The 19,289-nt window shown below is 37.6% G+C and overlaps 1 long non-coding RNA gene across 1 annotated transcript; it reads right to left on the bottom strand.

The window, feature by feature from the left end:
* Positions 1 to 11,894: 11,894 nt before the first annotated feature.
* On the bottom strand, positions 11,895 to 16,512 carry LOC103381801 (uncharacterized). The gene is made up of 3 exons (XR_521837.2): positions 16,355 to 16,512; positions 15,327 to 15,613; positions 11,895 to 15,124 (listed from the first exon to the last, which is right to left on the bottom strand). It is a non-coding gene; the product is annotated as an uncharacterized LOC103381801 (long non-coding RNA).
* Positions 16,513 to 19,289: the final 2,777 nt, after the last annotated feature.

The raw sequence follows: 19,289 nt of genomic DNA on the forward strand, positions 1-19,289 counted from the left end.
TTTGACAGGACCCAAGTCTGAGAGGTGCAACTGTCTTGTCCATCTGTCTTGGCCAGTTGGGGTGAAGGAAGAAAATTGTGAAAGAGATAGAGATAGAAATCATAGTCCGGGAGTAAAGATTCAATGAGAAATATGACAGTGCTACAGAGAAGTTGCTACAAAGTTCTGAAAGAAGTGTTAGTATGTTTTTGTATTGTCTTGATAATTCAGATGATTCAGGTGCAACATCACAAAAATCTGCTTTAGTGCACCTGACAATGCTGGTGATGCAATGAACTGGAACAGGTGGGTTAGAAGAGAAAAGAAAAGTGTATAGTAGTCGAATGCTACAGCACATGGTCAGTTAAAGTCATTTACATACTGTATGTCACTGGTCTTCCATGTTCCTTATGTAAAGAGTTGTGTATTTAAATGCACAGTGTCTTTTTTATACCAAGGCCCTGGAATTTTGTGTGTGTGTGTATTGCACAGCCAACCTTTTGACACAGCCACTTTTCTTCCATGCTACACACAAACTAAAATACAATGGCAACACATTTTATTCAGCCGTTGCAGCTTGTTGCCATTCTGTTGTCAGTGAGATAGGTCAAAGCTGTGGATGCAGAATAACCGTGCTAATAAATAGGGAAACAAACATGAAGGAACTTGGCTTGGGTTAAATCAATAGGGTTGGAAGAGGGTGGAGATTAACAAGAACATGGAAGAGTGTAAGGAAAAAATATAAGGAGAGATAGGAAAAGTGAGAGAGAGAGAGAGCTGTGACTAATCAAGTGAGATGTCAGCTGAATGGAGGAGGACAACAACAAAGTGGAAGAACTTTTTCCCCTTGAGGAAACAAATGTCTATGAACACAGTAAGGGGCTGGCAGTTGTAGTCTGGATGCAGTGTCCCCCACCGGCCTACAAACAAGAACTGGAGGGGGAGTAAAAAAAAAACAAACAAAAAAAAACAAAACATGAAGGTTGCAGTGTATTGATTCAGCTGCTGTGCTCATGTGTCTATTTTTGCTTTCTATAGATTACAGAGGCAAATAATAACATGAAACTAGTTACTACTATTCACCGAGAGATGGTTGTTCTGTAGTGAATGGATTAACATGTATGTTTCTGTCAAATTTAAATTGGGTCAGAAAATAACTAGTGGTGATCAAGACATAGGTCACCACCAATGACCAATCAGAGAAAGTCCATGCATATACAAACACCTATCATCCTTCATCATTTTCATGTGATGTTCCAACTTCTTTTTCAATTATGGTATGCCATTTCTGTTTTCCATTCCAGAGCTTCAGATGAACAAGCTACACATAAAACCAACAGAGCGAGAAGGGTGTTATTTCTGCAGTGCTCAAAGCCATGGCGTAAATTCAATTGAGGCAAAATTCAGTTTGAGCCCTAAAAACAAAAATATAGGGTTTATTAAATGAAAATGGGAGGAAAACTGAGAGTGGAAAAGCTCTGTCTATTGCATTAGGACTGGATCTGCAATGGCTGGTGTAATAATGCAAGGGAGGCCCCGGGTCAGATTACAACTGAATGGTAAAAGGGTTAGTACAGTAAATAAAGGGCACCCAAGGAGAGAAAGACAACAGCAGTGAGGGGTCAAACAAAAAGAACATTAGAGACAGTGGAAACTGCATGACTGGGGAGAAGAGAGGGAAACAGTTGAGATTTAATGCTTTAGCTCACGTGTTTACAAGGCTAAAATTCATCTTGACCTCTTCAGTGGTCACATGACCTCCCTGCCATTAAAGAGAAAATTGCACTTTAAATTCTCAGGTCTGTCAATTAAACAGTGCAGACCAACTTAGAGTTACTGCTGGATTGGATACTGCAGTATATTGTATTGTAGTATCCAGACTAACTTAAAAACCTAAACATGAAAAGTCACATTTTTCTAAAGATTACAATAAAAATTCCTGCTACAAATATTTCACAAATAATCTTCTGTAACGCATGTTGTTTTTTTTCTACTTGATATTTTAATGTCATCATTGCATGGTTTGAATTTAACTACAGTACTGCTAGTTATAACATAATTTTAGACAAACCCATTAACCCAGCCCATTAAAAAAGTCTCACTGAAAAGTCAACCTCTAAAGCCTTTCAAACGTCAAACGTTTTTCTTAACCTAAAAGGTGTATGTGCTGAACATTTAAATATTTTAGTATATTATACTGTATATTCTGCATCATCAATAAAAGTACTTTAAAATACTTTGACAATGGGGTCAATAAGATTCTTTTGTGGACTGTACAGTAAAACACAGTATTAGGTGAGGTATGTACTGACCATTTATCCTAATGTTGACATGAGAAATGATAAACGATGGACAGATCAATGAGCTGAAATGATGACTGCAGTAACATAACGACGTAAGATCTGTGGATTAAGACACCTGATGTTGTTCCTTTTAGACCTAAAAAGACATTGTCATAATCACTCTACATAAGGGATCAATGCAGACCACTTCAAAACAATTTCCCTGCATTGGTGTGATTATATTTCACCTCTCTCCCTGTGAGGAGGCTTTTAAGAAAAAGAAGAAAAAAAAACTTTCTTTGCCAAGGAGAAATATTGTGTCATGGTTTAGAAACAAGATACACGCAGTAGAAGAAAAATCGGCTCCAGGTTAAGGTAATTCACTGAAATAAATGTATTAAATATTTAAAGTATTGACACTGAGGTTTTGTCAGAGGCGACTGTCGTCTCATTAAATGAACTAGACCTTGAAAGCACAAAGTGGCTCCAATGCTGATGTGATTCCAGCCCCAATGATTCAACTCTTGAAAGTGACTCCAGTTTCTCAAATAAAATCCAGAGGCCCAGCCCTGCAGCCTTGGTGTCTGCGCCCTGACTGCCCTCTTGCAGTGTGAGTGTTTCAGTGGCACTCCCTCAGTGTCCTTGCGTCCACTGGGGCACAAAACACACTCATCGATACGTGAAAAGATATACTCTTCTGCAACGGAGGGAGAAACTGATTTAATCAACGCGTTCGATAGTCACCTCTCCTTCTGCCAAACGACAATGTGATTAAGGGCATGAAGCAGATACGTGCCACAGTGTGAGGTTAAAACTTCAGGCTGCAGGAGTTTTGTTTTGTTTTAATGTTTTTTTCTGTCAGGACTGGTAAAGGGAGAAAAACTGGTGTGGCTTCGTTGTTCAACCTAAGAAGGAAACTTTACATATGGTTGAACGATGGAGATAAAAAATAATGATCTGTGCCATTGTCATCCTTTGTATGGATTGTTTTTAATATACTGTATGTGCCATACCATCGCATTTTTACCTGCATTGCCTTGAACTTTGATCTCTTTTCAAACACTGCAATTTCAGTCATCCTTCTGGAAAAAAAAAACATATATTTAATTAGGCTGTCATTGCAATTAATTGCAATTTCTGCAGTCACAGCTTATGGTAATTACTGTTCAAGGTTGTATAGTTACTGTTGTGAGCAGTAACCAAGTGTTTTTTTTTCCAGAAAAGTGCTGCCGGTCTTTGTGCCCCATCAAAGCCAAACTTATTCTGTTCCTTTAACAACATTGATTTTGTTTTTTCCTAAATGGCAACAACTTCCTCCCACACACAGTGTTGTTCTTGTGCGCTGGCTATTACAAGTTGTTTGCTGCCGACCTGTGGGGCTGTGTGATCTCTCATACCACAGCACTTATCTAAAGTGATTCCGACAGGCACATTAAAATGCAAATTCTTGCCTGAGCACTCCTTGCCATTTTGTCACTTCTTTTCTCCTTGTGTGGCATGTTGAGGGGACAGGAATTAGAGTGGTGGCCCTGGGGTTGAATATTCAAATGACCAACTGATTTCCCAATAGGGCTCCAGCGATGGTTACATTCCATTAACATAGTTCCCTTTACCCATTTACTGCCCATCAATGATGACTGACCCTCTCCAACTGTGTGAAAGACTATCTATTGACATTTAAACTCATACCTTGTTATGAAGTTCGAAGCACAGCCACTATAAATATTTACGTTGAAAAACAAACTGCTTCGCATGCTGCTCATTAGGACTATGTGCAAGACTGATTTAGCACCAGAGCGGTTAGTGGGGTTTGACTGACCAATTATAAGTGAGCACAAAAGGAATGTGCAGTATATCTGTTAGGGCCTGGACTAGATATTACTGCAGCCTTTGACTCCCTGCAACAAATTGATATTTATAGTTGGTTTTCTGATATGCATGGAAACCTTACAAGTGATGATATTTAGGAGAACTATATAGCAAACATAGTCATTTTGGCATGTGGGAACATTATAATATGGTAAAAGCTGAGTCCACATTGTGGAAGAAATACAGCTCCTGAGAAAGTAGTTATAAGAAATGCTCAAAAATAACGTCTCCACATTAAGGATGTCTTCATTATATACCTGTCTGTGTGAATGACTGCCCTCTTCTGTGTGCCCGAGCTGAATGGCTAATTACCAGGATAGGGTGCATGGGGGAGCAGTCATCTAGCAGCCACCTGTCTGCTGGAGTGGTGCCAAATGACAAACACCCGCAGGGCTGTGCTGCCCAGGTTGAGACTGTTTTCCACTCTGTTGCTTTGCACCACACCCCAGCATGGCAGCATCAACCTGGAGAGCAACTGTTGTCTTTACTAATTTACCCAAAATAGCTACCTGCCACAGGCTCTTCCATGCTGCCAGTGCTGGTGAAGAGCATCTGTTTTGAACGGCAGGGGCAGACATAATCACAGTGCGCAGTGGCTCTGGACTTCAGCCGGGCTCCCAGCTAATAATACTGCACCTTTGACTGTTCCTGACACACACAGTAACACTTCAAACACATGGCAAAGCACCAACCAGAAAGACCAAAACTGATCTTGAAAACTGTGCTCTCACTTTTTTTTCCAAGGCTCTGGTTTGGTTTGTTTATACTTAATGATGCAGTAACATTTTAGTGAAGTGAAGTCATCCATGTCCTGACTTTGACCCCAGCTTTGGACAAGAATGATGTACATGTGTGGACACGTGTGCATATGCATGGATGTCGAGTGCTGTTTGTGACCTGGGTTTCACATGCAGGTAGAAATAGTGACAATGGTCCAAGACAAGAAACAAGGAGAAGAGAAAGGTTGTCATTGGTCTCTTTTGGAAAATATATATATTAGATATATAGAATAATATTTTCATGTTGTCCACCTTCTGTCAATTTAGTATAAACTTTCTGGATAACTTGAATTTGTGTAAACCCTTTAAGTTTCTCGGACGGGCTTTGCCTGTTAGGTCAAGTCTCCAAAGCTTCAGCTAAATCAGGGATATTCTTATCTTTACTAAAAAATATAGTGATTGCGATTTTTTTGCACAAACATTTTAGCAGACTGAAACTGTGTAGTATACTATTTCCGACAATGGCACTGTTTACTATACTATATTTTTTTACAGAAATATTTCATGTAACTTTATAACCTGACTTTAACTATAAAGAAAAGGCTTTTTTTAATATATTAATATACTTACTTTTAAGTTATTGTCCACTTATGTACAGTGGGTTGCATTGTTTTCCCTTCAATCAAACTATCCAAAACAAAATAAATGCCAGCCATTAGGTCTCAAGTGCACATAGATCATTTCAGTCTGGTTGGTGTGAGGGGAAAACACCAGCACTTCAGAGACATGGAAATTTTATGGGAGGCCATTTTCAGTTATTAAGTAGAAATGTGTGCACACACACTCGGTAGAACTAGGATGATGTGAGCCTCTGGGACCCCCACCCCGGCTCTTGTGCTCCATCCAGATGAGACAGCCCTGCGACAAAACAGTGGAGATTTGGGAAGCTGTGTGATAGTGGCTGTGGCATCTGTCGCATGACAGCATGTTGGAGTTGGAGGAGAGGTCTGTGGACCACTGGGGCTGGATGTAAAATAGACTCTGGAGGTCACTTTCCACAGCTCCAGTGAACCAGGCACTGATCCAGACTGCTGTAACAGCTGGCATGCAGTGATGTACTCACAACAAATATTCACAGAAATAACTCTTAGGGGTAATAATTCACAACAAGAACAGGCAAAAAATTAAGTTGTAATCACAGTACTAAGAAAAAGATTATTTCAAGTTCATGTGTTTACACATTTCATATTGCAATGGTGAAGTGCAACGATAAAGACAAAAATTAAAATTAAACATTGAGGAAGAGTGGTTTGCAACTGTAATTGTTACAGTAAGTATTTGTTGTTGTTTGTTCAGACAGGCTAGCAATAAATAAAGATAAACTCAACAGCAAAGTTTGATCTCAAAAGCCTTCATTCGCAGCAGTAATATTATACTAGAGTTTTTGGACACATTGTTTAACCATTGGTCAAATATGCACACCATGCTGCTGTAAATATATAATGCCCAAAAGATACATTTGCCTGTTTTAAGTTCAATGCTTCTGGACCTGATTTATAGAAAGGTATGAGAAGCTTGACATGTGACTGTAATGGCTTATTAAATCTGCACTTCTCATATTAATGAATGAGCCTGTGAATGAAATATTAGTTTTGAACTATCTTGCTACTCTGGTCATTGATTTAGTCTGCAACACCCAGCCCAAGGTCTAGCTGAGTGGAGAGGCTCAGGGTCACTAAAGACGGCTGAAAACTAGGTGAACACCAGTCTCAGTGGATCAGTTCAGATAAGTAGTGGAAGAGGGAATCTTAAAGGATTCCCACACTTTCTAGGGGCTACACTGTCCAGATCTCACTGGATAAAATTAAAGTGGGTTCTTAAGAGAGTGATCAGTTAGGGTCAGGTTTCCAGGCCAGTACCAGTCAGTGATAGAATTAGCATTCAGCAGCCATCATAGTCCAAAAATGCAGGCCATGTTGTCTATTTACTTCCTTGTTCGGATGCATCATATGCAGACAACCACTGTTCTCAAACTGGCTAGTTAGTCAAAACTAAATACATTTAAAATGATGTAAGCTTATTTAAGCCATCTCATCAGTGATACAGAATGGCTTTCTATAGCAGATATTTTCTAAATAGGTTCCAACTTTTCTGCTTGAATTAATGGCAGTTCCTTGTGTCACTTCAGTGTCAAAGGTCATGCTCAGTTAGCACTAATCTCAAAATGTTGCTTTAAACACAGAGACACATATTCTGATTTGCTGAATATTGTTCCAGGGTTCCTTAATATATATGGTGGCAGGTCTGAGACAAGGTCAAGACTATTAATCACTCAAAGTGATTGGTATCCATTGAGAAGTTACTCTTCCCCACCTATTTCAAATTTCAGCACATTCCCCCCAAATGCCTGCTAAATGGTGGCTAATGCTTCAATTTCCCCAGAGGAATTTCAAACCTCTGGGTGCTGTAATTGCTGGAACTGCTCTTAGAGAACCATGACATTTAATGTAATGGTCTGTCATTTTTCCACGTTTGGGTGATATTTATATTTAGCCTCACACCCAATGCCACTTTATTGCCCTACCACACAGGTCACAACAGTAAGAAACAAATGGTTCTCCTGAAGAAGCAATAACCTTGGTTAGCTTTATAACTATCCCATATGATATCTTTCCCTTCAACAGACTTGGACCACAAGGGAAATTGGAAAGTTCAAAACTACCTTAACTTTTTGAAGACCATTTTTTGGGGAACAATTCCAAAGGACATTTCAAATAGAAGTGATCTTTCACTCAGAGTTAACTCAAACATCCAGCATTTGCATTTTTCTATAAATGACAAAAACCTGACCTTAAAATTCACCAAACGTCTGTCAAAAAAGTCAGTTGAGCCTTTCTGTGTTTTACTTTGGTATTCTACATTTATCCATATTTAGCATGTATCATCCCTGCCTCGATCTGCAGACAATGATATTAAAATAAATTAAATTAAAGTGTTTAGGTAAAACATTATAAAATAATGTAAAATCTTAACTCGTAATACTTTTAATTCATTTTTCTATCATATCAAATTTGAAAAACAATACTCTAATACTCTAATGTCAATTCACAAAAGAAACCAGTAAAAACAACAACAGGGCATATAACAACCGTAAGCTGAGTCAGTACTCTGTGCTGATTTGAGCCACAGACCTGACTCCAAACACATTCAAGTTCATGTGGAGTTGTTTTTTTAATATTCAAGGAGTTTTGGACGCCCACCCACAGGACACACAGATGCACAAAAACAGACACACACCTTTTTGCTGAGCCTCATTCTGATTTTATTTGGCAATTTCAGCTGGAACAGCAGCTATCTATATCAAAAAACAAATGATCACAGAGGAAAGACATTTTTTGTGTGCAATTTAAATGACCTTTTTTTTTACAAAATATCTAGAAACAAATGTTTCATTTGGACCATCAAGTTAGTTTTCTGAGGGACTGAATTCTAATTCTACTATTCTTTGTATAGTTCCCAAACATTAAAGAAGAAAAAAACATTCTCATTCAATCAACTTTATAAAATTGCAAGTGATATTTGTGCGGGACACTGCCTGCAAAAGACTTAAAAAGATTTAAGTTTTAGAATCCCTTTGTTCGTTTGTTTGTTTGTTTGTTTTTTTTTTTTGTTTTTTTTTGGATTTTGTCAGCTTGGCATGAGATTGAATGAAAGCACTATCTGTCTTGAGGTATTAGCCTTTTGTACTTTGTTTTTACACTGTCTGTTCTGGTGGTAGTCAATTGCATTGACAGAGTAAGTGCAGCATTTGTTGATGTTCTTGTAATGTGTTACAGCAACAAAGCAAAGAATGCACTGGATTCTACATTACTCCTAAGGCTTGGTGTTGAAATAGGTCTTTTCTGTGAAAAATGTAGCCAGCACTACCAAACTAATTCTACAGAGAACCAACGTGGCACTAATGATACACCATGTGTATTTGTTCAGTTCTGTGCGACTGACCCTGACTTGCTCTTATCAGGCTAAGGATTACATCAGTTCTGTTTGTTTGTGGGAAGGAGAGAAAGCAAGGTACAGACACACACACACACACACACAAAACAAAAAACAGAGCGAGCTATCAAGCGGAAAGATAACTATGGTTTCTCTACAGATTTTTTCTTATCACACATCTACTCTGTGCTTAAATAATCAATATGTTCAAGATGGGAAGGAAGTGGAAAGTAATCAAAAATTACTCAGTTTAAACTTTAAATTTGAGATAAAAAATAATGTGTATATTAGAAATTATTCTTGTTGTTCCTGTTGATTTTCAATTTATGAAACAAAGTCAGAAATAAATATTAAAATTGAAATATTTACTGGTGGATTTAACAGTGTTATTTCATTGCATGTATTTAAGTCAATATATTTATGGTAAAAAAAGCACTAATTTTAATCCAATGTAATTATTACTAATTTCTAATTTAAATTCACATTTTATTATTTATATTTTTAGACAACTTAGTCTATGTTGGAAAAAAAAATTTGGCATCAAACAGTCTCAATGAGAATTTTTCTGAATTCATGTTTCAACATACCAAATGATGACATTGTGCATGCTCTATATGGCATTTATGATTCCTTAATTTTCACTTTGTAACAGCTGAGTATTTGTAAAAAGAAAAACAACAGAGACAACTTAGTCTATGTTGGAAAAGAATTTGGCATCAAACAGTCTCAATGAGATAAATAGACAAAGATAGATTTTATTTTATTTTTATTTTTCCTCTTTGTTTGGGCTATTTGTAATATTTTTTAAAATCTGTACTAATAAATGACAGTAACTGCTAAAAGAAGTATCTTTGGCTAGTATTGGTCTCATTTTTGACAACGCCAATATGATTAGAAATACACATACTCCAACATTCCTTTCACCTTGGGACAGTAATCAACGGCGACACCATGTGAATGGCTTCCATCCACGGTGTGTATCACAGGGATGTTGGAAATGCTTCAGAGCTTCCCATCCATCTAAGTTTTAAGATGTCTCCATGGAGATGATTGACGAGAGTAAGAGGCTGCTGCGAAGAGAAGCCCTGGGTGAACTGATGAGATCACAAATCTCATCTCATTCGCTGTCTTATTCTCTTTTTCTTTCATAGTCTCTGTGCCGCTGTCTCCAACCTACTTTGTCTACAACAGCATACACAAACCAGAACGACACACACAGTGCAAATCCAAATATTTTTTTTATGATTCTGTTCTCCCTTTCATCTTGCACAGGAGAAAAGAGCACCGTGCAAGATGTGAATTGTGACTTTGAGCTGAATCTGTGGTTGACACATATTATATAGACTCACAAAGTGCACTCGCTCAGTGCTACAGACTTTGTTTTAGTCCCTTTTGTTGGAAATAACCCACAAAATGATCTTTCATCCCATGCAATCTGTGGTCTTTGACTAAGTGCTGGGCCCAGTAAATGAGTTCTGAATAGTTTGGTATTGCTCAGCAGTGAAAACAGATGTTCTACGGGCTTTGGTTGGAAGGTGAGCGAGGAATCGGTCCAAAATGGTTTGTCAGTTTGGTTACCGTGTGTGCAGCTGTGAGGGGACATGGTAATTAAGAGAAAGGACACGGCCACATTTAACACATCTTCGAGGAATTTTGGTAAATAAAACTTTCAGAACCTGGGCTCTCAACCATGGCCGGAAGCTATGAAAACCCTTGATTTTTTACTACCGTGTCTTTCTGTCATTCTGTTTCATTAGTGTAATGACCCACCGATTTAGCTTTTATGTCACAAACTGAATTGAGTCTGGCTGTGGGCCAAGTTAATCACAGCCATGGCCGACTGAGCATCTTGGCAAAAAGGGGTGATTAAATCGACTTCAAGATGTGCAAAGAACCAGAGTTCCTGTGTCTCTACATGATGATCAGGACACAGGCTGGTAGCACTGCACCTGATGGCTGCACCCATTTTCTCTCACAGGGTTGGGAGGGGAGGCCATTTGGTAAGCCTCACACAGATTTAGCCAAGTGAAGTGTGTGTTGGAGGGATGTGGATGGCTTAGAGTGGGAGCAACAGATGGGCCTGGAAACACAGATGAGGGTCGGAGTGTGTTTGTATCTTACCCCCATCCAACAGCAACAACTTGAAAGCCTTGGTGTGATAATGCTCTGATTGGTTGAGATTTAACTCACCCACTGTGGCTCACCTTCGGACAACATTACACTGCTACACTACAGTGCTGCACTGAGCAAATTCTGTTTTTCCCTTATTAGGTCAACATTCTCACCCGCGGCTCTCCTGCCAATTTCAAAGCTGTAACTGGCGAGCTTGGTTCACTGGCACGTTAGATGTGTAATTTTTTGCAAGGGCACTGTGAAAGGAGGCAGTTGAAAGTGTAATGTGTACGAAATGTATCTCATTAAGTCATAAAATTGGCACAATGCTGTGTGTAAACTGAGGTTAATGAAAACGGGTGAAATTGTTTTTTTTTCTTGCCGGTGGAGTCTGTTGTTAGAAGTCGGTAAAGAAGTGCCTGTTACTACATATCAAGAGTTGGTACTGTGGGAATAAGAGGTAAAAGGTCTACATTTATACATCTATGAACATTTACACTTGTTGCTTGAACAACTTTTGTTGACAACACTAGCAAAAGAGTCTGTATGGCAACTGGAATGAGAGACATTTAAAAGCCAGGTGTGAAAATAATGGTTGAAAAAAATTAGATACACCTAAAGAAAACATTTAGAACGAGAATTTTTTTTTTTAACACACACTACTTTTAACACTTCTACATGATGATTCCATCTAATACTGAAATCTTTGTAAACTTCTTGAAGGGCTATCGTTTATACCAGGTCACAACTTGATTTTTGTACCTGTCTGAGGGCAAAATTTTGAGTTAAACCTTAGCATATTGTTCTCACTTCAATTAGTCCTGATTAGTCAAGTGAAAACAGGGGTCTAACCATTGTTATTCTCTTTCAGCAACGTACGAATGATAATTTTGAATGTTTTTTAAATTATCTCAATTAGTCATAATTAATTGTGATTGATTCTGATCCGCAACTACTTAATGTTTTGTAAGATTTAACATTTTAAACATGATGAAAATGATTATCAATTAGAACCAAAAGAGCAAAAGGGGAGACCAGGTTTATTCTTCTGGGAATGCAGAGAATTGCCCAGAAGCCTTCTAGACGCAGAATGTTCCTCCTAAGAAAAAAAAAGTTGGACATTCAGCAGTTTGACAGGATTAATGTTTTTTGCCCCCATCCGCCTGCAGTTCCACCTTTCATACCCCAGCACTCCCTCAGTCATGTCTGATAGTTTTGCCTGACAGAGCCCATTTTTCTGATGAAGGACACAGAATACAAATAATGCCACATTCTTTTCACCAGGACCAAACAATGGGAAAATACCTGCATCGACAAAAACACGGATCGTCAAAACATGCGCTCTGCACTTTCAATAAAAACATGTTTATAATACACAGTTTGGACATTTTCTCAGATAGACTTCCCCACCACTGTCTCTCCAAACTTATAGTCCATCTTCACAGTGGGTCACCTCCGACCTTTCATCTTAACTGGGTCTGTCGCTACATCTGGTCATCGTCAGTTACCATACACCGACACATTCAAACGCTGCTGTAACTACGAGCCTCTTCAGAGATGGCCATTTGTCCCCATTCATCTTACACACTGCTCCCACTTTAACATATTGGCATTTCTGAGGTCCTTGGTGGTAATTGTCAGCCACATTGTGGCTCCTCGTTTGTTTCGCTGACATTTTGCCTTTGCTTGATTGTGTATTTAACAGGGGGAGGGAAGCGAAATTAATTGGAGAGAAGCTCTAATCTGTCTGCTTGAAATGTCACCCCTGTATTGTGATGCCTTCACTGACACGATGGAACATTAAGTGGCCATACTAACAGAGACAGAGGTATTTAAAGAAAGGAGAAAGTAGAACAGGGCAAAGAAAAACCACCTTTTAGTAGTCTGTGTTTGTCACAGTGGATTTTAACCCCAGTGTCCCCATGACATTCACAAATTACCAAGTATGTATTTTGTGAGAGGCTTTATTGTGTCGCTGAGCCCTGATGATCAAAGAACACATATCTGTTGTCTTGTTTTGAAGCTTCAAACAGTGAATCAACACGAGGTTTGTCATTCTACTCAAACCCAGTAGGAACAGAGAAGCATGCTTGTTTGCATCAAGGCCATAACTGGGAGTGTATACATTGATCAAAGAGTGATTATATTATTATTATTATTACAGTATTCTGGAGGGTCTGTATACAGTTTATTCTACAAGTCATTGTTTGATCACCACAGCATCTTAGCCTTTTTAACCCCCACATTTATTTATTCATATGATTTTATGTAATTTCTTGGGCATGAGCCTTCGATTTACAATAGAAAACTTTCATTTTTTAAATGGAAAGTACATATCCAGAATACATGTGCCGACTTAACAGTACTGCACAGACAGAAAGCACACATTTCTTCTGAAAACATTTTCAAACACTAATTGCCGGCATCACTCTCAAATTTCAATTTTTTTTACCCTTTTATATCCGCAGCAGATGAGACACCAGAGACAAATATAAAATGTCGTTATGACTTTTTCAGCACAATATAGATTAGAGTCAGTGGTTTGAGGTTTTTTGTTTAAAATGTCAGTTTGTTTTATTTTCCCTTATTTTTCATTTTCATTTAATGAGTTTGTCCTAATGTGATTGTCAGAAGCAGAAACAAATTAACTTGTTTTGATTCAATATGCCATTTGATTCCACATTTGATTGTTGTTGTTTGGGCTTTAATGTTCGTTTTTATAACTACAATGCAGCTTTTATTCTTGCTTTAAAATGTGTACGCTTTCACTTTAGCTGTCACCTCTTCTTCCATCTGTGAATGTTTTATATGTACTTATAGCATCTGTACTGTCTGAACAGTCTCTGGTCTGGAGCCTAACTGCTGTTAATTCGCTCACCTTTGTTTTCCAGAGCTGAGTAAATATATGTTTCATTTCTTGTTATACGAGTTAATCTCCATTTCCTTACCTTTATTTAAATTAATTCACCTTTATTCTTGCAGATTGTGTCTTTTTGTCATACATATGACTGAATGGAATCTTACATTTAATACCTAAACTGCAAAAATGATGTGTTACGTAATTTCAAAGTTTTATGTTAAAACAAGATACTTTTTGTACGATGCAAAAGCTTATCACAGCTTATCAAAATTAACGAAAGTATCTCATAATAAAACAGTCCTTCACATAATAACATGACAGTAGGTCATTATAATGTGATAAGATTCTATGTCATAATAAAGTGATACATCATCTCATTACAATGTGAAACTTTTCACATTACAACATGCAGCTTTTTCCAGATATTTCAGGCGTATAATTTAGGCTGCTGCCTTCCTCATGGCTCCCCACAGTGAAAACTCTAATGGTATTTCTACCTCAAGGACACATCAGCATGTGGCTGTAATGAAACTCCTGACCTTCTAGTTGGAATGCACCCCATGTCTGCCTCGTGATATTATTTCAAAATATGCAAAATATGAATCCAAAATTTATATTTTGCATCCTTACTGGTAGTCAGGTGGAAACTGAAGTAAAAGAATGCAGATTTCATTTTCTATATAAACAGGTTCTCTACAGGGGGTGCTATAAACAGAATTGATTTGCTCTCCCAAAGTACATGCAGGAAGTGTTTGTGTGTCAAACTACTTCAGCTAGTATTGCCACAAAGTACATCATCACAATCAATTGAGTCATAATGTGATTTTTCCCCCCTTTTTATATATTCAATGCTTATAAGATAGAATTTTATATTTTATTTTAGAGCACATTTTTATCTTACAATGATAATCATTGTGTTTCATTTAACAAGGCTGAAAACCAATGGGCTGTAGTGTAAATAAATAACATCTAAGCTGACTACACTAAAGTCAAATCCAAAGCACATGCAAATTGACCATTATTATATTATTTGTACATCATTCAATACCAACATGCATACTGTTGTGCAACTGTATTTGTCCTTTAAAGTTGACTTTCAGTATGACATATAAAAGAAACACAATCGTCCTATATGGTAATTACCATTACCTGTAGACTGGGTATTAAAAATAACCAGAACAGTGAAGCTGCCAGTAGCACTTTAGAAGTGGAGTAGAGAACATATGGCATCAGAGTGGGTCAGAAATGGATCCAGAAAATAAACAAAGCTTGGTTGTTGCACAACTTGTCCTGAAAACCAAAGTAAGATTCTAAAAAAAACAAAACAAAACAAACAAACGAAAAAAGAAATGTGATGGGTTAGGTTTAACAGTGACATCCTTTATGCAATTTATATTTGAAGGGATAACAATAAATGTAGAATGTGATCTAACCAATAATAAACAGGAGAGAATATACAGTATACTTCTATAGAATATACAAGTAGTGGAAGTAGTTGTGGTTGAGACTTACATATAAACCAGCGAAGACACATTCCACACATGGCCACGACCTGAGAGATCTGAAGAGCTCGTCCACACTCTGCGCTCATTAGACAGTCGCGTGTCTTTAGGCAGCACTTAGGGCAGCTGCTCTTTGAACTCCCCTTCTTTTTATCGGATTTCTCCGACTCTGCATAGCTTGGTGGTTGATTCCGAACGGTGTCCGGATGCTGCATGTCCCATTCTTCACTGTTACCTTTTCCCATTGTGTGTTTTGTTTTTCTTTCTTTTCTTTTTTTAATCAAAGTTAGACAGGGTCTGTGAAGAAACAAAATGTGAATAAGTACGAAAGCTTGAATCCTTTCAAGAATTATTAAGATGCCTTCGTTGGTCAGCTAAGAGTGAGTAAAAAATGGTATTAGTATTTGTCAGCCTTTGATGACATCACTAATTTGGGTGTGTCCCATGAGACTTTACAAGAAAAGTATTTGATGATTCAACTCTGAAAAACGTTTGCCTGAATCAATACACGTTATCTCAATATTCAACTCAACATTTAAAATAAAAAAAATAAAATAAAATTCAGTTTAATTAAAGTGACATTATTATCTACCATGGAGGCATATAATTAGGCCCACACGCTGAACTTGAGTCCTTTGAAGAAGACTTTATTGAGTAAAGTCACATTGATTTGACAGATTAAAATTTCTTACACAATAGCCATGGTTTCTGCCGCCCGCAGCTGAGCCCCTCTGTTTTAACTGTCACATACAATGGCTCCCACCAGACATTATCAGATATTAAGTGATAACCTTGATGAGGAAATCACATCTTATCTTTGCCATTCGGTGACTCCCCATTTATAACAGCTGACAGTAAATTAGATTGCCAGCATCGGGAGAATATACCAGCGTTTTGAGTGCACCTTTCCATCTCATTGTACTTTCAAAACTTCATTGGTTTTCAATCACGGGATATGAAATTCCGTCACCCTCTGCCATTAAAGGGACTTAAAGGGTGAATCTGAAAAGTTCATTAAGAGTAAAGAGAGCGTCTTACCCTTTCCCAAAGCTTCACTTTTGCGTCAGTTTGAGTCTCTTCTTTTTTGTTTGTTTCCTCAGAGAGATGCAGTGAACGAACAATTCACACCTGACAGACACAATGTTAGGAGCAGTGTGTTGTTGTAAGAGACTCAGCCCACTTGAGCTGAACAGGCGTGTCATCAGGTTTTACAGGTTTTAAGAAATTCAATAGTCTGTTTACCAGTGACCCACAAAGAGAGAGCCTGTTTACTGTAATCCAAGATTCAGAGGGCAGCTCCGAGGCAGAGTATCACAACACAAGATAGACAAATAAATACAAACCTTTTTTTTGTCTAGAATGTGCTTCACTTTTCTGCAAGAAGAATTTGTTGCATAAAAGACACACTTTGAGAAACTGTTCATGTTTAGCAGTAGAGAAAGTCCAAAGGTCTACCTCTATTTCTTGGGCAAGACATTGAGCTGATTTTACTTAACTGCCATGTTTTTAAAATTTTATGATATTTTCTGTTTCTAGTCATTAAAAAGATTTTAAAAGATCGGAGTAATTTGCAATTAAATATTTAAATCAATTGATAATATTTTCCTAATCTCCTTTTAGCTTTAAATACATATTGACGTTAACTGCGAGTTGTGAGTGTATGTTTTGGGAAATGCACCAACTGGATAAGGAGTTTAAAGACGGATTGATATTAATCTTTAATTTTCACAGAATTTTCAATTAATTTCACTCTTCAATCATCGAGCAGTGTTGCATTATGTCGTGAATTACTGATCCACTTCCTCCCAGCTGTGTGACAGAAAAGGTACAAACAGCGTGTCTCTCAGTTGTCAAGGAAGCACAATCAAGTGTTGAAAAAATAATTACACGAGATAATTAATCGATTAGGTTGACCATTTAATTACACCACGAACAATGAAAATTCACGGAAAGACAATTTGCAAAGCAATTTGGATTCATCTGAAGGATTTTGTTCATTCTCTGCTCAGGAAATATTCTTTTGGAATACGCAGCTAAGAGCTAATAAAGAGCTGGCTGAAAGTAGAAATAATTGTTTTTAAATGTAATTGCATTTAAATAATCAGTAATTTCCCTTTAACAAGTCAGCAAATAAATAATAAACCACTTCTCTAAGATATTGCCTTTGCTTGCATTTAGCTGTCGTCGCAGCTGGTGGGTTTTTAATAAAGTGAAACCACCTGCACTTTTAACACTAGTTACATTCTCACTATGACGAAAATTTGCCTGCAGTCTCTATAATACTGAGTTACTGTAGAGCACCAGCATCTCGTTGTTTCTTTTAGCAAATACTCCTAATGAACTAATGCCTGGACGTCCACGGGGAAGGTTTCCATGTCAGCCTAAAGAAAACTCCAAATCAGAGGCAGATCAGAAACCAGACTACTTCCTGTCTCATTAATGGTAAATAAGAAAAAATAAATAAATAGGATGCACTTAGATAGAGAGAGAGGATACACTATGGAGTTTAAAATAAGATCCCATGTGTTTTATTTAGATCATTAAACGTATAAAGTTTTATTTGGCAGAAACCAATCCTTTACTTTCTCTGTTGCAGTAGTTTATTCACCAAACCAAAGTGTCTTCACTGTTCAAAACATGACAGAAAGTCCATTCTTTCATTTAATGAGCCAGTGCACCAGCCACTATTCTCCTCTGATGCAAATCCAAATCCAAAACAATTATCAATTAATTAATTAATTAACAATTACCCTTCCTCCCCCCGCCCCCCGACGTCAACACATTCACAGCTACTGCTTTTCAAAACACCAGAATTACCACACAACTGCATTTCTTGTTGGACAAACACATTTTATAAATCACTGTTCTTTTTGCCACTGTGACAGATACAGTGAATATTGAAAATAAGAGCACCCCCGAAGCCCCCACCCCTGACGTTGGGCACCACTGATTTAGGAAATGTATTGGGAATGAGATGTAAAAGTGGAGGTCGAATCAATTCTTGTATTTGGTGTATAACTGTCAGCTGAGGTTGGGTTTCGTCACAATTGTTTTATGAATTAGTCTTTTCAAATTAGTCATATTATTACAGTGCATTTAAATCATATTCTGAAACCAGGCAGTTTTGATGCAGACCTTTCTGGTCAAACTGCTCTCTATTTTCATGTTTGTTTATTGCTGGTTTTTTTTTTTTTTCACTGACTTTACTCACTGCCAGTTCTGGGTGAAACCTCAAGCCTTAATGCGTACAAATAGAAACAAACGGCCACTTGTCCAAGAAAACAAGCCAAAGTGACACAGATTGTATTTAATTATCCTCCAGATTTCTTTGTCCAGGCACAGTTTACAAAGATCACATCTGAGTTACCTTAAACTCAGGGAAAAATAAAAGTCACTTCAGACTAGTAGTGGAAACGAGGCTTTAGCCCGAATTGTCTAAAAGTGCATTTAACATCCTGGCAGGCTCAACATTAAAGGCCAAAGTCAGCAAGAATTCAGGGAGTGAAATTTTAAATGAATCTATTTGTTCATATATTTGTATTTCATCTCAGATTTCAAGTAAACATTATCTGGCACAGTGGAAACTTGATAAAGTCTGTGTCATATGGCTTTCTTTAGGTGGCAGTAGAAGACTGGTGAAACACATTACTTTTAATTATATCTGTATTTTTTTACGTGTGGTCCTAGCATAAAGTCTAATTAAACTGATTGAGTCGGTCAATGGAGTGAACATTTTTCTCCTGAACTCAGTGACTCTTACATATTCCACTCCCATTACACATACAATACAAAACAATCCGATGCTGTTCAAGGCGGAGATAGAAATTCATCATAAATGTATTTTCTCTGCTTCACGCAGCTTAGCAGAGAACGGCCATAACTGCCATGTCACCATAGAATTGTAACCCAATTGCAAAGTTATTTTCTCAAGTCATTGCCCTGTCCGTGAGCTGATGCATTCTGTTCCTTGTGG

The sequence above is a fragment of the Cynoglossus semilaevis genome, chromosome 8 (assembly GCF_000523025.1).
Source record: "Cynoglossus semilaevis isolate Cse_v1.0 chromosome 8, Cse_v1.0, whole genome shotgun sequence".
In the NCBI taxonomy this organism is placed as follows: Eukaryota; Metazoa; Chordata; class Actinopteri; order Pleuronectiformes; family Cynoglossidae; genus Cynoglossus; species Cynoglossus semilaevis.